This window comes from Dipodomys merriami, unplaced genomic scaffold, assembly GCF_024711535.1.
Source record: "Dipodomys merriami isolate MVZ:Mamm:240054 unplaced genomic scaffold, mDipMer1.0.p SCAF_11, whole genome shotgun sequence".
NCBI lineage: Eukaryota > Metazoa > Chordata > Mammalia > Rodentia > Heteromyidae > Dipodomys > Dipodomys merriami.
This window is the reverse complement of record NW_027202382.1, coordinates 4,494,853-4,514,538: the sequence shown is the minus strand read 5'-3', so window position 1 is coordinate 4,514,538 and position 19,686 is coordinate 4,494,853. Positions and strand designations below refer to the sequence as shown.

Below are 19,686 nucleotides of genomic sequence, written 5' to 3'. Positions count from 1 at the left end.
GAAGTTCTGTTCTTCTCTGAGCGGGTAAAAGGATATATCCTCCAAGTCTTTGCAAAGATTTAGTATTTTTGTTGTTGTTGGTGGTGGTCATGGGGTCTTAACTCTGGGCCTGGGTGCTGTCCCTCAGCTCTTCTGCTCAAGGCTAGCGCCCCACCATTTGAGCCATAGCTCCACTTCTGGCTTTTTCTTCTTATGTGGTACTAAGGAATCAAACCCAGGGTCTCATGCATGCAAGGCAAGCACTCTACCACTGAGCCATCTTCCTAGCCCTAGTAGTTTTAGCTCAAGTGGTAGTGTGCTAGCAAAAAGAAGCTCAGGGAGAGTAGCCAGGCCCTGAGTTCAAGCCCTAGGAAAAAAATTGCATCTTCTTCCCAGAAAGTTTGAAAACCAATACCTAAAATGGTACTTTCTCTATAAACCATGAGAAAATATGCCAGAATCCCAGCCCTAAAGCATGGTCTTAAATATAAGTAAGAAGTTGCTGTTTTTCCAATCTACAACTTAAAATCTAGACCTTAAGTCAAACCATCATCAGTCAGCTACAATAAAAATCTTCTAAACTTTAGGTATGGTGTATTTGATCAGCATAATCTGTCAAATGGTATCAAATTAGTTTGACTTTTACTGGTTTATTCTGATTCTGTTGCTTATTACCCAATGACTACTCTGTTTTCAGGGGGCGGAGGGAGGGACTCATTTGTTCTTAAAGCAGTGAGATGTGCCACAGTCAAAATGATTTTTTTAATAGAAATTTCTATAGACAGCTGAGCTGAAAAGCAAGGGGTAAGGGTTGTTGTTGGGTGTCAGAAAAAAATCATATAAGGAAATAATTTGCATTGTGAATACAAGCACTAAAAAGAATTTTCAGCTTTTGCAACCTAACAGTTTCTGTTTAAAAAATAGAAGATAGGATCTTTACCTATAGACGGTAAGGAATTAGAACTGAGACATGTCCACATAAAAACTAGCATCCTGGAAGTGTTGTTTACTTAGTACAATGTTGCATTAGAAACAACCAAGCTGAGAAGTTAACAAATAAAAAAATCTAAGAGTAAAGCCAGAAACCAGCAGCTCACACTTGTAATCCTAGCTACTCAGGAGTCTGAAATCCAGATCATGGCTCAAAACAAGTCTAGGCAGAAAAGTTTGAGATTTGATGTCCAAAATAACCAGAAAAAAAAAAAAAGAAAAGAAAGACAACCAGAGCTAGAGGTGAGGCCAAGTAGAGCTAGCACAGGGCCCTGTCTCCAAACTTTAGCACCACAAAAAATATTAAAAAACAAAACAGTTGGTCACCGGTGGCTCACTCCTGTAATACTAGCTACTCAGGAGGCTGAGATCTGAGGATTGCAGTTCAAAGCCAGCCCTAGCAGAAAAGTCCATGAAACTCTTATCTCCAATTAACCACCAGAACTGTGGCTCAAGTGGCAGAGCACTAGCCTTGAGCTGAAGAGCACTGCAAGGACAATGCCCAAGCCCAGAGTTCAAGCCCCACCACCAAGAATAAAAACATAGTGATGAAAAGAGAGGACACCTAGAGTAATCTGGAAAGATCCTCATAACACATATCCCAAATTACTTTCACGTTAAAAAAATAAAGCCATCTAAAAATGAGTGTATTATTTTAAAGTTCTTTGGAAGTTCCAATTCTTTGGAAAATAAAATGAGAAGAAAGTAATACAAAAATACTTAATGAATTAGAGATATGCAAGTCATTTAATTACCATAAAAGAATTGACATGATAGAAAAGAAGTGACAAATTAAAAAGACAACAAAAACAACAAAGAACTAGAATCTCTAAAATTAAAAAATTCAGCTGGGCATCAATGTGTCACACCTGTAATCTTAGTTATTCAGGAGGACTGAGATCTGAGGATCATGATCCAAAGTCAGCTAGGCAGGAAAATCTATGAGACACTTTTCTCCAGTTAACCACCAAAAGTCCAGAAGTATAGGTATGACTCAAGTGGCAAAGCACTAGCCTTAAAAACAAAGCTCAATTCAAGCCCCAGAACCCATATGTATACAAAACAAATCAGTTATGGAACTCATTAGGCAACTACTTATCAATTGTCCTAAATATAACCCAAAGAGATAATAAATATAATATAAAAAATCTAAATCATTGCTTGAGTTTGGATCTTAAATATCTCTCTGTGGCCCATGTGTCCAAGTATCACACTATTGCTATTGAGAAGTGGTAGAAATTTTTAAAAAACAAGGCCTACTAGAAGGCTTGGGGTCTTTGATTTACGTTCTCAAAGAAGATTTTATGACACTTTCCCCTTGGCTCTTTTGCTTCACTTCCATGAGAGAAACATACAGAACTTCACTACATGGTCCTACCATGTTGTTCTTTGCCATAGGCCCAAAGGGACTAATTGGTCACGGTTTGAAACTTCTAAAATTGTGAGCCACAGCAAACCATTTCTCTTATATATACTGATCATTTATGGTATCTGTTACAATAGAAGAAAGACAACTAATATAGTCATATAGTGTTTAATGTTACAGTAGGAGAGAGCTTAGTCATATAGCATTGAATGAGGCAGTCTTCTTGTATTTACAAAGATTTCCAAAAGGAGTTTAAGCTTAATTAAGACTTATAGATGTGGTTAATGCCAAGACTGGGATAGGGAAGATCTAAGTTTCTATCATGTTACTACAAAGTAAGGACATGTTCAAGAAAGGTTGTTAACATGCTGAGAGACTGTAGTAGTCAATCTGAAAGAGTCCCCAATGGCCAACTTAAACAGTTTAAAAAATAAACATACCAGTTTTTGGTAATTAGATGATAATTTACAACACAAAATAAATATCTGTGAGTAGTCCACACTGTGATATATATATATAATTGAATGATCAGATAGATAGATAGATAGATAGATAGCAATCCCATACCAAAGAATTCTAGTTAATAAATGTAGAAGTGATGAGAAAATCACCATTGGACAAATACCACAGGAGTCATAGATACGGGAATAATGGGTGCTATAATTAGTGGACCAAAATTTAAGAACAAATAAGAAAATTACATATACAGAGTTTTAAAGCATATCCCTGAGACATTTATTATCGAAAAGAAAACTAATAATACCTATGGTGGGGAAATCCTATACAGATCACTTTAAACAAGGAAACAAAGTTAACATCGACAGCAACCAAACATATCAACATCATGTTCCCCTTAAAATGATACAGTAAAACCTACTGTTCTCACTAAGGGGCATTACTTCTGAAATATTCTTGCCAAAAATGTATAATCTTTACCTCATCATGAGAAATTAACATCATCATCAAAATAGAAAAACATTTTACAAAATAACATTTCACAAATGACCCATTAAGAGTACCAGGATCATGAAAGCCAAAGAGATGAAGGAACTGGCACAGATTAGAAGAGGTGACAACTAAGTTGAATATGGGATCCTGGAATACATCTAGGAATAGAAAAATTAAAATGGTTTAAAAAGTGTGTGAGCCTTGCACTGGTGGCTCACATCAGTAATCCTAGCTAGTCAGGAGGCTGAAATCTGAGGATTAAAGTTCAAAGCCAGCCCAGGCAGGAAAGTCTATGAGACTCTTTTATCTCCAATTAACCACTCCCAAACCCTCAAAGCAGTAGGGCGCTAGCCTTGCCCACAAAAGGTCAAGGCCCAAGCCCTCATTTCAAGCCCTAAGACAAAAGAAGAAAAAAGAAAGGAAAAAGGAAAGGAAAGGAAAGGAAAGGAGAGGAAAGGAGAGGAAAAGAGGGAAAAAGGGGGGAAAAGGGGGGAAAGAGGAAAGGAAAGGGGATAGGAAAGGGGAAAGGAAAGGGGAAAGGAAAGGGAAAAGGAAAGGAAAGGAAAGGGAAGGAAAGGGAGGGGAGAGGGGAGGGGAGGGGAGGGGAGGGGAGGGGAGGGGAGGGGAGGGGAGGGGAGGGGAGGGGAGGGGAGGGAAGGGAAGGGGAGGGAAGGGAAGGGAAGGGAAGGGAAGGGAAGGGAAGGGAAGGGAAGGGAAGGGAAGGGGAAGGGGAAAGGGAAGGGAAGGGGAAGGGAAGGGAAGGGAAGGGAAGGGGAAGGGAAGGGAAGGGAAGGGGAAGGGAAGGGGAAGGGAAGGGGAAGGGAAAGGAAAGGAAAAAGGAAAGGAAAAAGGAAAGGAAAGGAAAGGAAAGGAAAAAGGAAAGGAAAGGAAAGGAAAGGGTAGGCAAAATCTGAATAAAGTCCATAGTTCAGTTAGTACTTATATCCAGTTGTTGGAACTGTACTAGTACAAGCAAGAGAAGATACATCAGAAAGGTTGAATGGAAAAACACACAAGTACTGTGTACTTATTTAATCTAGTTTAATAAGGGACACAATTCAGTACCACACAATTCCCAAGTAGAATGTACTTCCAATGATTTTCAGTATACATACAAGGTTGTACAGCTATCACAATGAATTTCAGAACATTTTCTCTCTCCTTGTCCCACAAAAACCTCATATTCATTACTCCCTATTTCCCCCCAGACTCTCTCAATGCTAGCAAATTCAGAAATGCTTTGGCTGAATAATATTCCATTCTACGTACGTATCTTCCTGAACAATTATAAAGCTTTTCTGTAAGTTCAAAGTTATTTCAGAATAAAAGGTTAAGAGGAATAGAATAAAACACTAAAGAAATAATGACTAAGAATTACCAAAATCAATAAAAGACATAAATGTCTAACTTGGATCTTAAATAAGATAAAGTATGGGGTTTTTATTAAATAAATACAATATACTATGGTTTTTAAACACAGAAAACAAAGAGGCAATCTTCAAAGCTAAAAGGGAGAAAATATTAGACTGTCAGGGAACAATTTAGAATTAACCACAGGCTTTTCAATATTAACAAAACCAGGAGATCACATAATAAGATCTAAAAAGTAAAGAGGAAACTATCAGCCTATAAAACTAAATCTACTATTCAATAGTAAGGTAAAAAATAGGCAAACAATAAGTACGTAAAATAAGAGAAGGCATAATACCTAGAAACTATGTGCACATCACACATAAATATTTATGTACAACTGACTGGATGTCTTGCTTGGTTTGTCTGATTTAGGAGAACTTCATCCCATCCTAAGTGCTTACATTATGCATATTTTGTTGCTAGGGGAAAATGAAACTTTTTTCACATCATTCTTTCACAAGACTCTTAGCAACACTGAAGAGTACAGATTGCAGAGCCCCTGAGCAGTGTGATACCCTGAAAAGAGCACATGACTGGAGTCAGAAACCCCAGGCTTTCCCATTTGGTAGCTGTAGGATGATGGCGAAGTCATTAATCTCCCTCAGTCTGGTTCCCCAGCTGCAAAATGGAAATAATACTAGTAACACCTGCTGTATGTATAGCATGAGGTTAACAGTGAAAGCCACTTTGAGACTATTGTATGCATCCATGCTTTATACATGGAAAAAGATGGCTGTTGTTGTAATAACAAACTGGAAAAATGAAGAATCCTGGGAGAGTCTGGGGCCTTTGCTTCTAATTCCAATGCTATAAAAATGACTTTGTTCCTTTGTAGAGAAGCAGATAGCTATCTCCTAATTTTACTTTCAAAAGCTATTTCTAGAAATTCCTGAGAACAGCCTACTCCTTTTGTCCTGATTCTTCATTCCAACAGAGGGAAAGCTTTATAAAAACCTTTAGGCTATGAAAATTGCCTTATGTGCCCTTTTCATAATGAAGGTAAAAGAAACTGCCTTACAATTAAAGGACTCAAGCCATCACCATGCAGTGAAGCCCTCTTAAGCTAATTCAGCACACAATTCATAAAACAGGATGCTTCTGTTACCAAAATACAATAACAGGGGATAAAAGGGAGTTTAAAGAGACACAATCAATGGAGCAGAAACAATAGGGAAAATAACATTCTTTCTTATCCTAATAACAGTGGGACTAAAGGTTATAAATATTTTAAAAAATGACTAGCACAGGTTTATTTAAGCAACTTCACAGTCTTTCAATGATTGAGACTAGTTTATTATGAAGGCAATGATGTAGGAAATGAAAACAAATAGGTATTAATAAAGGGACCTTAAAAAAAATTCCTTTGTATTCAAAAGGACTGTACTGAAGATTTTCCATTACAGTTTCTGAAATTTTTGTGGCAAAAAATATAACGGCATCTATCTAAACCCCAAACATAGACTCAGTAAACCAAAATTATTTGTACCGGAGGTAATATTATTCTCATATTAATAATTCCGGACATTAATACAGTCTGTATTTCTGGTAACATATTTGATAGTTTGGAGTGCATAGTTATTCTAATAGCTGAATAGAAGAAGCTCAGAATTGTGTGACAAAAGTCAAAACAAGAGTTTATTGAACAGTTTGATCTAGACTATGCCACCACCTAGACATTTGGAGACCAAGCATGTTAGTTTTCTTTTTTACTTCCCAGAGTGAGAAGTTGCTGGTTCCCTGAGATACTTCCTATGGGGAACCATATCTCCCAATGCAAACTCCATTGATTTCTCTGCAGGAACAGAAAGAATGACATAAAGAGCTCCCTACAGGGATATTCACCTTTTCTGATTCACAGATTCTGTCTGGATTATCTATTTCTTGGGGAACACTCTTTTTTATATGAACTAGCAAATCCAGAGTAAAGATTTGTCAAAAAAATATCCTTTATTACTCAGTGTACTATTGCCTTTTAAACAAAAAACATCAGTTCTTTCTGATTTTCCTTAAATGGACGTTAGCTCCAAAGTGATAAAGGGAAATAGAAATTCAATCAACATAGCTGATGACTCAAAAACATAAAACCGCTGAGAACTTGTTCAATAGACAACAAAATTAAAAGCCAAATAAACTAAGTATTAGCAACAAGAATAAAATACCACCTATCAAAATCTAGGCATGGTACTATTTATTTATTTATTTATTTATTTATGTGTGTGTGTGTGTGTGTGTATATATGTATATAGTATATGTAGTACATATACATATACATGTGTGTATGTATATATACATGTGTATAATATATGTATATGTACATATGTACAAATATTTATATATAAATGTACACACATATACATACATATATTTGTATCATCCATCTAAATTTTAAAAAGGCTTAACAAGCTACTTTTTGTCATTTCATATTGAAAATTTATCATGTTATGTATCAAAAATAAATGGTGAATTAAAGGGTCACTTCTGACATTAATAGTTTAGAAAGCATTTTTAAATTGCAATGGTGCACTTTAAAAATATCCATTCAGTTTAGTCTATTTTAAATGATAGCATTCTCCAAGCACATTTTTAAGCAATCAGTGTTGATAGTTACTGCAACTCTTATTATATATCCAATGAAATGATTCTTCTTCCCCCAGTGACCCAATCTATCTATAGATATAAGGGGGTAACAATAGTCAAGGTCAATTTTTCAGATCTGACTGGCTCATGGAGATCAATACTTAATTCCCTAATAGAAAGAAAGAAACATAATTGTGGCCCCTTCCTATAGAAACACACTCCTTAGGAAAATTAAAACTGGAGACAAAACTATCATTTACAAGTTCAAGAGAAAGGCAAAAAGTAGCAGGCATTCTTTATGAATTACTCTGTTCTTCATTGCTACAAACACTGAGACTCTCAACAAGGATTTCTCCAAAAACAAGATCTGAAGAAGTATAAACAAAGGATTTCCCACCCATGAAAATGCTGCATCTAGCACAACATTTGCAGTGTAAAGGTCTCTCGCTGGGAAGGTGGCTCAGTGGTAGAGTGCTTGCCTTGCATGCATGAGGCCCTGGGTTCAATTCCTCAGCATCACATAAGCAGAAAATGCCAAAAGTGGCACTATGGTCAAATGGTAGAGCACTAGCCTTGAGCTGAAAAGCTAAGGGATAGTGCCCAGGCCCAGAGTTCAGGCCCAGGACTGACCCCCCCCCCCAAAAAAAAGGCTCTCTCACAAAACAAATCTGGTGGTTGAATGAATGATACTAATTGATCTACCCTAATCAGCTACAGAGCTGAGAACTTCTTCTGTCAAGGGACTGAGAATTAATGCTTTATGTTTGGAGTACCACACAGTCTCTGTCATAACTATTGGACTTTCCGGGGTGGCCAGTTAGCTCAGTTGGTTAGAGTGTGGTGCTGATAACTATTGGACTTTACATACCATAATAACATGAAAGTTATCATAGATAATATATAATTAAATGGGCATATCTGTTTTCCAACAAAACTTTATAAAAACAAGTTGTAGGCTGGATTGGTCCAGTCAGCTATAATTCACTGACCTCTAGAATTAGAACATGTGATTTTTTAACTAGATACAATTTACTTCCAATTAGAATGCATGAATACTTTTTAAATTTTAGTGTGCAAATGAATCTCCTTTGGGGAAAAGATCTTGATATAATACAAATTTTGATTCAGTAGACTAGAGCAGAATCTAAGATTTTTTTTTAAATTTCTAACAAGCCCTCAGGTGACATAGAAGCTACTGATTAAAAAAACATACTGTGAGTACAAAATATTAAACATCATTAGCAAATTTGCCTTTGAATTTCAAACAGGTAGAAACTAGAAGCAAGACAAAAATAAGCCTTGGATTTTACTGGAATAGTTTCAACATCAGGAATTCTGATGTTTTGCTCCAAAACTGTCCAATCAATAATGTTTTCAAAATTTCAACTTTTCATTCTACTTAAAAGAGACATAAAGATTGTTATAGGATTGACCTTGATATTTGTTTTTAGAATCTGTGACAACATATTTTCTAATCCTTTTCTTTACAAATAAAAAGAGAAAAAAAAGTGTTCATACCTAAATACAACTAAATAGAACTACCCAAAGTCCCCCAAACCTCACCGATAGTTTTTGACGGTGATAACTTTTGAAATTATTCATATACACATAGGGATTAGAAAAGCTTCATTGAAGCCAAATGAGATGAATACTGAGAAGCAAAACAAGTTAAGGCTATTTAACGTTCATAGGACTCAGGATTATTTATTTAATTTTTCTTCAGTTCAAGAAGTACAAACTGAACAACTGCAATATACCAGCTAATAAGCTGGGCCTCTGGAGGAAATAAAAAGAATGCTAAAAATACATTTTACCTTCAACTCACTAAAAGATATTAGATACTGATACACATGTATATTTTTACAATTCCATAATGCAAAAACAACATTATGAAACTGTACATTGAGAGAAATTATGAAGTTGTACATTAGATATGAGGAGGGGGATTACTTAAAGAAGAGAGAATGAGAAAGAAAGCTATGGAGGATATAATATTGAAGAGCATATATGTACATATACGTACCAGATACTGTTAAATCTTTTAATTTCTAATTATACCAACTAAATCATATATAATAAAAGAAAGTTATGTTCAAGGTATAATGTAAGGAAGATAAATATTTTTACATGTAATTCCTAAAAGAGTTTTGAAAAATTCCTACAAGTTGGTATATTTAATCATAAGTTTGTGGACTTCAGTACTTATTTTCTAATAAGAGAAAAAATACTGACAATTTAAAATACAACTATTAAAACATTTATACAATGGGGAAAGTGCCATAGTAATTTTATGCCCACTCTTTTACAAAATATACATAAAACATAAAACATAATTCTTTTTTCTCTTGAAATTGCATTTTCATTCTAGTTCTGCCACCATCTTATGCTAATATATTTTGATAATTTGTAAGTCTACTACTCATCAACTGTGATGATATACCGCTACTGTAAAAATATCCTATAAATTAAAACTAGTTTTTTAAATTCCAAGATCATAAGACTATCTTTAAAAATTGAGCAATATAACTGGGCACTGATGGCAAAGCAATATAACTGGGCACTGGTGGCAAAACTTGTTATTCTAGCTACTCAGGAGACTGAGATCTAAGGCTCACAGTTCAAAGCTAGCCCAGGCATAACAGTCCATGAAATTCTTACCTCAAATTAACCACCAGAAAATGGCAAGTGGAACTGGTGCTCAAAGTGGTAGACCATTAGCTTTGAGCAAAAGAGCTTAGGGATGTGCCCAGGCCTTGAGTTCAAGCCCCATGATCAACAAATAAACTGAGCAACGTAGTTACCATAATTATCATTATGAACAATATCAATATGAACATATCACAAGTATTTATACATTATCACTAACAGGATAAATAATCAAAACTGGCAATAGAAAGACCATAGCTTAATTGAAAAATATTGGGAAAATGTAACAGGAGAGTGTATGAATGTATAAAATACATAAATGTATGAAAATATCACAACCTTTCATATCAATTAATATGCAACATTTGTACAATTAATATATGCTAATAAAAATACTTCTCCAAAGTTGGTAAATTATATTCTCCCTCTATTAGATGTCCTAGAGGTTTTACATTTTATAATGGTAATCTACAAAGAATGTACAATGAAGAGACATGCTTTTCCTTAAAGTAGAATAGTTCAGTTGTGAAAAGAGAATTAAGACAGGAGAAACAGTGTGATCTCAGGCAGATAAACATTGCAGAAGAATACATGATGAAATTAAAGATCTGGAAATGTGGTTAGTTCAAACTAACCCTGGCTACCTATCCCTTGGAAAGTCTTCTACTCTTTCATGCCCACCAGTTTATAATCCTCTGTTTTAAGAAATTATCCCCTAAAAAAAAAGAGAGAGAGCATAGCAAATTTAAATCAGTCCTAAGCAAATACTAAAGAGTTCAAAATGAAAATACTATGTAAAAATTCCACAAGTCTAAGTGAGCTACTAATGTCATTTCTAACTATCCTCAGAAGTTTACATTGCAATTGTCTAATTTAGAAAGTTCCACAAAAACATCTGTACTACAGGAGTGATAATGGAACCCTCCAAAAAAGCAAGCTGTACCTGCTGAGATGAGAATTTAGACTGATGTCCATGAGTGTCTACCCACCACAGAGTAAAGTAGTAAATGAATGAGAAAACCAAGAGTCCCAAGAAGAAATGCTGACAAAATAAAAAAACCAAGGAAGTAAGGGGCCAGGAGTCTAGGATACAAGGGGAGGCATTTACAAGGAACACTTTGTGTCAAATAGCTCTTTCACTCATGAGAAAAAAAAACGTATGAGAAAAGCTTGTTGGCTTTACTATTTTTCTACCTAGTTAAGAAAAATCAATTTTTGCTCAGACTTCTTGTTTATTTAAAAAATAAATGCATATAGAAATTGTTTCTTTCCCTCTGCAACTTTTTTCATTGTCCACTTTCATCAAAAATAACGAAGTTAACCACTCATTTCCCTCATCTACAAGATGAATATTCATACCAACCTCAAAGGTAACTGGGGAGATGTGTATAAAAAGACAATATAGTTTTTGGAAATGTTTGCTAGGACTTAAATATTTGCTCTTGGCATCAGTACCAAGATTATATTGTTTTCAATTCTCTAACAATTTTCTAAGACAAACCAAAACACTTGCTTCAACTTTGATGGCTGCCACTAGGCTCCTACATCAATCAACACATTTTGACAGGTACTATGCTCACTGAGCATACAGTGTCAGTGTGATATTAGCTATACTTAAAATGAAACTCTCACAGTACTGTTTGGGGAAAGCATACATGCCAAGTGAAATTCTAGAGACTGTGAAAGCTCTCAATTTTTCATTGTGCTCTTTTTATTTTCATGTGTTGGACACATTTAGTTTCCAACCAAAACAAGCTTAAAGCTTTAAGAAAGAGAAACAATAAAGATTTGGAAGTTTTCTTTGACTATTTAGTATAACCTCCAGGGTAGGAAATAGGCAAAATTAGGCAAAATCTTCACCTAAGAATAAAAAGCATACATGTCTCAGCAGTAGATTATGAGTTTCAAGCTATAGAACCTAAATGTAGCCACAGAGGAATACACAGGCTCCTGTGGCTTTCCTAAAACTGGGTCTACTTGAGCCAGAAAAGCTCTGAAACCTCCTTCTCATTAACTCCTCGTTCCCATACTACAAGAAAACAAATGTCGGGCTGGGATGTAGCTCAGTGGCAAAGCGCTTGCCTAGCAAGTGCAAAGTCCTGGGTTCGATCCCCAGTACCAAAAAAGAAAAGACGAAAAAAAAAAGAAAACAAATGTAAATTTCCATTGCAAAGCATAATAAAAAGCATAATAAAAAATTAGGGTTTCCTTGTATTTTCTTATTTATTTCAATGCATCATAAAGTTTATCTTCAGGTAGCTAACCAAATCATCAATATTGCCTGTTTAGGCTACCATTTTGACAGGACTCTTTCACCACAGTAACGTCACTGAAAGAAACCCATGAAATAGCCAGCAATGTTTCCCAAAACAATATCAAGTCATATGAAAAATTGATAACCCATGGAGAAGAGTGGATAGGCAAAGAAACAGTCCCATATAATGTGTGTAGAAGAAATTTTTATATTAATTGTGCACGGTTAGACCAACAACTCCATTTCTAAGAACTAATCCAGTCAAAATACTAAAATTTGATCACTGGGCTGGAAAGGTCTCTCAGTGGTAGACCGCTTGCCTTGCATGCATGAGGCCCTGGGTTTGATTCCTCAGCACCACATAAACAGGAAAAAAAAAAGCCAGAAGTGACACTGTGGCTCAAATGGTAGAGCACTAGCCTTGAGCTGAAGAGCTGAGGGACAGCACCCAGGCCCAGAGTTCAGGTCCCACGACTGGACCCCTCCCCCCAAAAAAATAAATAAATAAAGATAAATAAAACTTGATCACTACAGTGCTGTAAATGATAGAGAAAAAATTGGAAAGAATGAAATAAAATATCCATTGATCACGGGTGAGTGAAAGGACAATGCATGCAAATCATGTAGTCATTAAAATATCCAGGAAAAGCTGTAAAAAGTGTATTAAGAGAAGTATCTAAGTTTATATTAAATGTGCTCAGACAACAAAACTCCATATGTCATATAACTCATTACATAAAAGTCCAGAATAGGCAAATCCATAGACAGACAGTAATTGCCAGGGATTGCAGGAAAGAGGGAATTGAGTGTGATTATTAATGGGCACAAGGTTTCTTTGGGGGCAGTGTTATTAGTTTTATGTGGATGCTATAACAAACTACCACAAAATTTGTTGCTTTCTAAAAATCCACAAATTTGTTCTCTTGTAGTTCTAGAGGGCAGAAGTCTGAAACAAGTTCTACAGAATATAGTCTATGGTTCTCTGGAGTTTCTAGAGGAGAATCTACTTTCATGATTGTAGCCTTTGGAAGCTGTGTGCATTAATTAATTAGCTCATGATGCTTACTCACATCCATCACCCTCTCTCCTGTTTCTGCTGTCATATCAACTTTTTCCTCTTTGACAGTCAATTCTTCCTCCTTCTCACTTAAGGACATTTTGATTACATTTAATCACCCAGATGATTTGTGCCCATTTTAAGATTATTAATTTAATTACAATTTCAAAGTCTCCTTTGCCACATAGGGTAATATTTATCATTTCCTCAGATTAAGAACTCAGATATTTTTAGGGGCCATTATGCAGGTAAATGCAGAAACGATGGAGACATTCTAGTTGATAGTGGTGATAAATGCATGTCTTTGTGGATATACTGGAAAATTCTGAATTGTATTCTTTGAAAGTATGAGCTATATGATAGTAACTTTATTTCAATAGATTAGTTTTTAAGACATAGCTATCAGAGCCAGGCTCTGGTGGCTCACACCTGTAATCCCAGGAGGATAAGGTTTGTTTTAGATTAGGCAGAAAAGTCCATGAGACTCTTATCACCAATTAACCACTAAAAAGCCAGAAGTGGAACTGTGGTTCAAGTGATAGAGCATTAGTCTTGAGTAAAAAAAAAAAACAACTCAGGGACAGCTCCTAGGCCCTGAGTTCAAGTCTCAGGACTGCATACATAAATACACACACATACACACGTACATGTGCACACATGTACATGCGCGCACATGCAACATAGGAAACGTTATTACAAGCTCAAAAACAACTAAGAAATGAATAATTTATGTGCATTTGTACTTTAACAAAACAAAGAAATAAAATCCACAAACTCAAGTTAATGGTCCTTCAGGTCAAACTTAACAATCCATATCTGTAACCAGTACAGATAATAAAATGATGTATTTACATATTATAAGTTCATTTACATGCAATGGCTGCAATGGCTAACAAAGATGCATTGTGGGAAAACCCACCCCTATCATCCTTCAGGATACCTGAATGCTATAGGTAATCCATGACCCTCTGATGCAAGTGCAAAGAAGGAAAACACATATACTATAAAAACATTAAGGGCTGGGAAGGTGGCTCATTGGTAAAATGCTTGCCTTGCATACATGAGGTACCACATAAGCAGAAAAAAACAGAAGTGGCGCTGTGGTAGAGCACTAGCCTTGAGCTTAAGAGCTGAGGGACAGCACCCAGGCCCAGAGTTCAGGCCCATGACAAAAAAAAAAATTAATGAAGTTCAATTTTTCTCTTTTTAAAAGGTAAGAAATATCATAATATTTTCCCATACTTAATAGGCAAGCTGATACATAAACCACTAGCTTTTGATAAAGATCGCAGTCTTCACTACCAAACATCCAAGACACTGCAGATTTCATCAATAAGAGTTTATGCTGCCTCTCTAGAGGTTGTGATTCTATAGCTACATTACCTTTTCAAGATCCTACTCTATGCAATAAAAATTCATTGCTACTCTTTTTTCTATTAACTCCATAACTTGAATAAAGTAGTTGATATAAGCAAGTAAAAAAGAAGGAAATAAAATCAAATTGAAATTACAAGTATAATAGAAATGAAGCAGGGTCAATGGAATCTTTTGTGTGGCTTGTAATTCTACCACTACAGATCAAAGCTATATGACCCTGTCAGTTGTTTATTCAAGTAAATTGCTCAAATGACAATTTACATAAATAGAGGCATACAGCAAAAAGAATAGTGCCCTAGAGAACATTTTAATCACTGATGAATTTAGAACCTAAAATATAATACAACCCAGAATGCTATTGTAAGATTTTTAATGAGCCCAAAGTAAAAGGAATTGAGAAATTAAAAAACACCAGAAAACAAGCCTGAAAATAACTAACAACACCTAGTATATACTCAAAATCTCAACATAAAAACAACTAGCTCTAGGATGGTATCAAGTTAATGATATGGCTTACAGTACAGTTCATAGACTCTACAAAATTCTTTTCTGTTAACTATGAAAAGCCTTTCGAACTTTATTATAAATAAGTAACTTTAAAAGAAGATGTATATTTTACTTTCTTTACATCTACAACTGGATTTGTATACCTTATTGAAGCAGGCTCAGAAACTCTGTAATATGAAGACTTATTAATGTCTTAGGGTTAAGTTCCTTTCACTAATTACAACAACTGTGATTTTAGGCATCTAATCAAGGTCGAGTTCAATCTGGAGTAAGTAGTGTTTATAGAAACGAGTCTGATGATACTTTATCTAGGAAGAGAAGTAGTGATATACTACTTTTGGGCCTGAAAAGGCAGGATTGCTCTGTCGCTTGAGAGCCTATGCTGAATAAAATATTTTAAAAAATAAACCTATTCATTTTTTAGAAGATACCAATCTCAAATACATTCAAAACAGTAATGCCACTTACTGCACTGCTCTCTGACAGTGACTGCCTCTCTGTATTCCATGTCTTCATTTACTGCCCACCCCCCAACTCAAAGAAAAACCTACTCTGGGTATAAGTTTAAACCAATATATTTTATTCAGTAGAATAGCAGAATGGTACACAATTAACATCATTTTAGTCATGTCATTATTTCCAGCTCAGTGGCATTTATTCAGATGAGCACAATTTGCAGCCACTGCGCCCAACTCTTCTGATGTTAACTGGCATCATTAAAACCCTCCCAGGGTCCTACTCCTTTGATCTTTTAAAGAATGCCTTGGGTTTGTGACTGAGAGCCGGAAACTCACGGCTGGACACCCTCAACAGCATTCATGTTGGGTCACAGATTGCTCACGTCAGCTAATAATCCTCAGAGACCATGATTCCAATTCAAAAGAGAAATTTTTCTCCATCTTAAAATTCTTTAAACAAAAACAAATTAAAAAGTAGATTAAAATAACATATAAGGACAAACATACAGGAGACTCTAAATGTTCTAAGTTCAAAAGCTGAGGTTAAAAACTTTTAAGAATAAAGTGTCCATAAAGATGGTAACAAACCCCAAATGGTAAATGGCAGATGGCAGAAGATATAGAAAGTCAGAAACAAAATTACAAAGTGATAAAACTTCAAAACTTCAATTTAAAATTTTCCAACTTGTATGTTTTGATAGAGCACTCAATTATCCCATTATCACCAAATGCTTGCCTTAGAAGACTAAAACAACCAATTAAATAGTAGTGAAAAACAAATTCTTTTCTATTAAAAAGAACACACAATATTTTTATTTCTCCAAACATTTCATACATAGCTTCTGTGTGTTGAATAGTACCAATTATACAAATGTAATACAATCCATTAAAATTTTATTTCAAAGATGAAAAAAACATACTTAAAAATCTATTTGACAGGAGACAAAGTGAATGTTATAATACCCAAAAACGCTTAATAAAAGGCAAGTTCCTGCTGTCCTTTTAAAGTTAAAAATAAGGACAAACTACAACTTTGGATTGCAAAGAGTCATTGTATAGCATATAAAAGGCTCAGCATGGAAATAGATTCAACAAATGTACAAAAAGAGTTTTCATGTCCAGGAAGAACTAAAGGCATCAAAAAAATAGGCCCCCCGACTACAAATAACAGAGCCCAGTTCTAAAAGACCAGCAGATTCATTCTCTAATGCATAGCAAATTAAATTTAATCAACTCCTGTGCAAGGTTAGGCAGGCATTCCACCTTTAAAAGTCTCCACAAACAAAACCATAAAAACAACAAAAGAGGTTGCAGAGTGTAATAAATACCAAATCCACAGTAGGTGACAGAAGCCTTACTGTAAACAGCTGAAAAAAATCTGACACTAAACAATGGATCACATTTCCATACTGAATTATATTTCTCACACTAATAAATGCTTACACAAAATGCAGAATTTCCATGGACCATTTTTATACCATCTTAACTCCCTAAAGCCTTCCAAACCTCCTGGGTCCCATTGAAAATTGCTCCCACCCCAACAGTGTTCCAAAACATACCCTAGACAAAGGTTTAGAATGATGAGAGAGGACAAAGACAACTACCTTCCACCATAATTTTAGAAAATAAATAAATAAAAGAGGATAGAACAGCCAAAACATAACCTTGGCACAGGGTATTTCCGGGGAAATCACTGCTGTGACAAATGGCCTGAAATGAACTCTTCCAGCGGTCAAGAATCCCCAGGAAAGGCCCCTCCTCTACTTATCTATTGCTCAATTGTACAATACTCTGCTTTGAAAATATAACACCCTCATAGAGCTAGGCAAGATGAAAGAGCTTTTCTGCACAATTTTGCAATGCCTATTAATTTTTGTTACAACAGACTCACAACTGATTAAGAAAACACAGAGCTAGCCCTGCCAAACACTCTCATTTTAAAAGCTTTAAGAGAGAAAATGTTAACCATGAAGAAGCCCTCTTTTTAAATACAAATGCAGTGATTTTCATTTCTGCACAGACTATAAGCTGTTTCTCCTCTAACTCTGAGCAATTTATTTAAACCAAGAGCTATCCTCTACCTTGGAAATATCAGTAGTAACGTTACTTGATTACTGTGCAGTTACAGAATTATCTTTCAGAAATATTATGACTCATTCATCACCACTCAGAGCACCCACAGAGAATCAAGGACTGAAGGAGAGAGCTTAAACTGTTCTCAAAGTATTCTCACACTTCATCAAAACTGATGAAGCAACATTATAGAGTAGGAAGAACACAAACTATAGTCCAACAAAGAAGTATTCAAATCTCCATGTTACCACATATTCCCACGGTTAAACTTTCAAACATCAGTAAATATTACCTATATGTCAAAGTTTTTATGAATTTTAACATAGAACATAATGTAACAAATGACAAACATAGTAAAACATGCCAAAGAAAGTAGATTTTACAGTTCTGTTGAAGTATAATGACATAATATAAAATGTAGAGATCATTGATGAAATGTGACCAGTGACACATAGATATAATTTCCAAGAAAATATGAGAAAAGATGCCCTTCTGAATTTTATAGTAACTACAGGAATCAAATTATTTTCACCAAAAACAACATATTTCCACTAATATATCCAAAATATTACCATTTTGATATATAATCAATTTTTAACATTTTGTCAATGACACATAGTCATGTGTTTCTTAAGAGCAGAAATACGATCCAAGACATGTGATTAGGCAGTATTGTCATTGTGCAAATATCAGTATGCTTACAGAAATTAAGACAGAATTATATGACTAGACAATATAAATCTTGTAGGAACATGGTTACATACTCCATTGTTGACTAGAAACATGGCTATACTGTACATACTGCACTTTACACATACAATGCATGATTCAAGTAATCACTTAGACATGTAGACAGTTTCTATGTTTTAGGTCGTACAAATGTAACCAGTGCCTAAAAAAAGTTCCTCATAGTCCTTGCCAGTCTATCTCCTACCCTCACTCCTGATTAACTACTCTGATTTATGTCCCCATAAATCAGATTTGGCTATTCTCGATTTCAATAAAATAGAAACCATTAATATGGGCAGACTTTTCTATAACTACCTTCTTTCACTGAGCATGTTTTCAAGTATCTTCCATGTGTATTTAAGTAGCAGTGACCTGTTCCTTTTTCTTGCAAAATAGTATTCCATAGTATAAATAAACAAGTTGTTTACTTCTTGACCAGCTAATGGATGTTTGCATCACTTTCAAATATGCTGACATTAATAACACCAATATTCTTATGTAAGTCTTTCTGTTTTATGGGTGTTTTGCTTGACTTACTAAAAGTACAATTGTGAGATCAAAGGTAGGTTCATGATCATCTTTCTATAACAAATGTCCAAATACTTCACAACAGTTGTTTCATTTTACATTCTTGGCAACAGTATGAAACATCCAGTTACTCCCTATCTTCTCAAATATTTGGTATTGTCAATCTTTTTAGTTTCAGTAATTCCGGTGGTGTATACATTTCTCAAGAACCAATAGTGTTGCAGAGTTTCTTATGTTTGCTGTCTACTCATGTAACTTTTTGTCTTTTTTAAAATCAGTTAATAAGAGGAAAGAGTTGCTAACAAGGACAAACTGAGAAGATATATAAAATTATTTGTAATGCTGAAATAGGGATATAATTCTAAGGACTACCAGGGTCAGGTAGTAGATGATGTAAATCTAAAATCCAAGAGAACTGCAGCAATTAAAGTACACACACACACACACACACACACACACACACACACACACACACACACACACACACACACACACACTCATGTACACATGCACACATGCATGCATATATAAATCCATATATCCAGACAGCTTTGCCAAGCCTGGCTCAAATTTTCTGCATTTTTAATTTTAGAGTTAAAGCTTTATGAGCTTTACCTAAGGAAATCTTTACCTAATGCTTGCTTTGGCACTAGATAGGGATGAGAGAGAGGTAAGCACCCCCTGTTTTCTTTTGCACCCCTGCTCTCTTCACCAATTCTGCTCACCAGAATGAAGATAAAACCTGTCTATTTGAACATCTTTTGAAAAAGGCAACAGTCTTTAT

General features: G+C 35.2%; 1 protein-coding gene across 1 annotated transcript in view; it reads right to left on the bottom strand.

Annotated features, from left to right (window-relative positions):
- Focad (focadhesin) overlaps positions 1-19,686 on the bottom strand; it is a 279,696-nt gene that overhangs the window by 117,007 nt on the left and 143,003 nt on the right. The gene's annotated exons all lie outside the window — the stretch shown is intronic.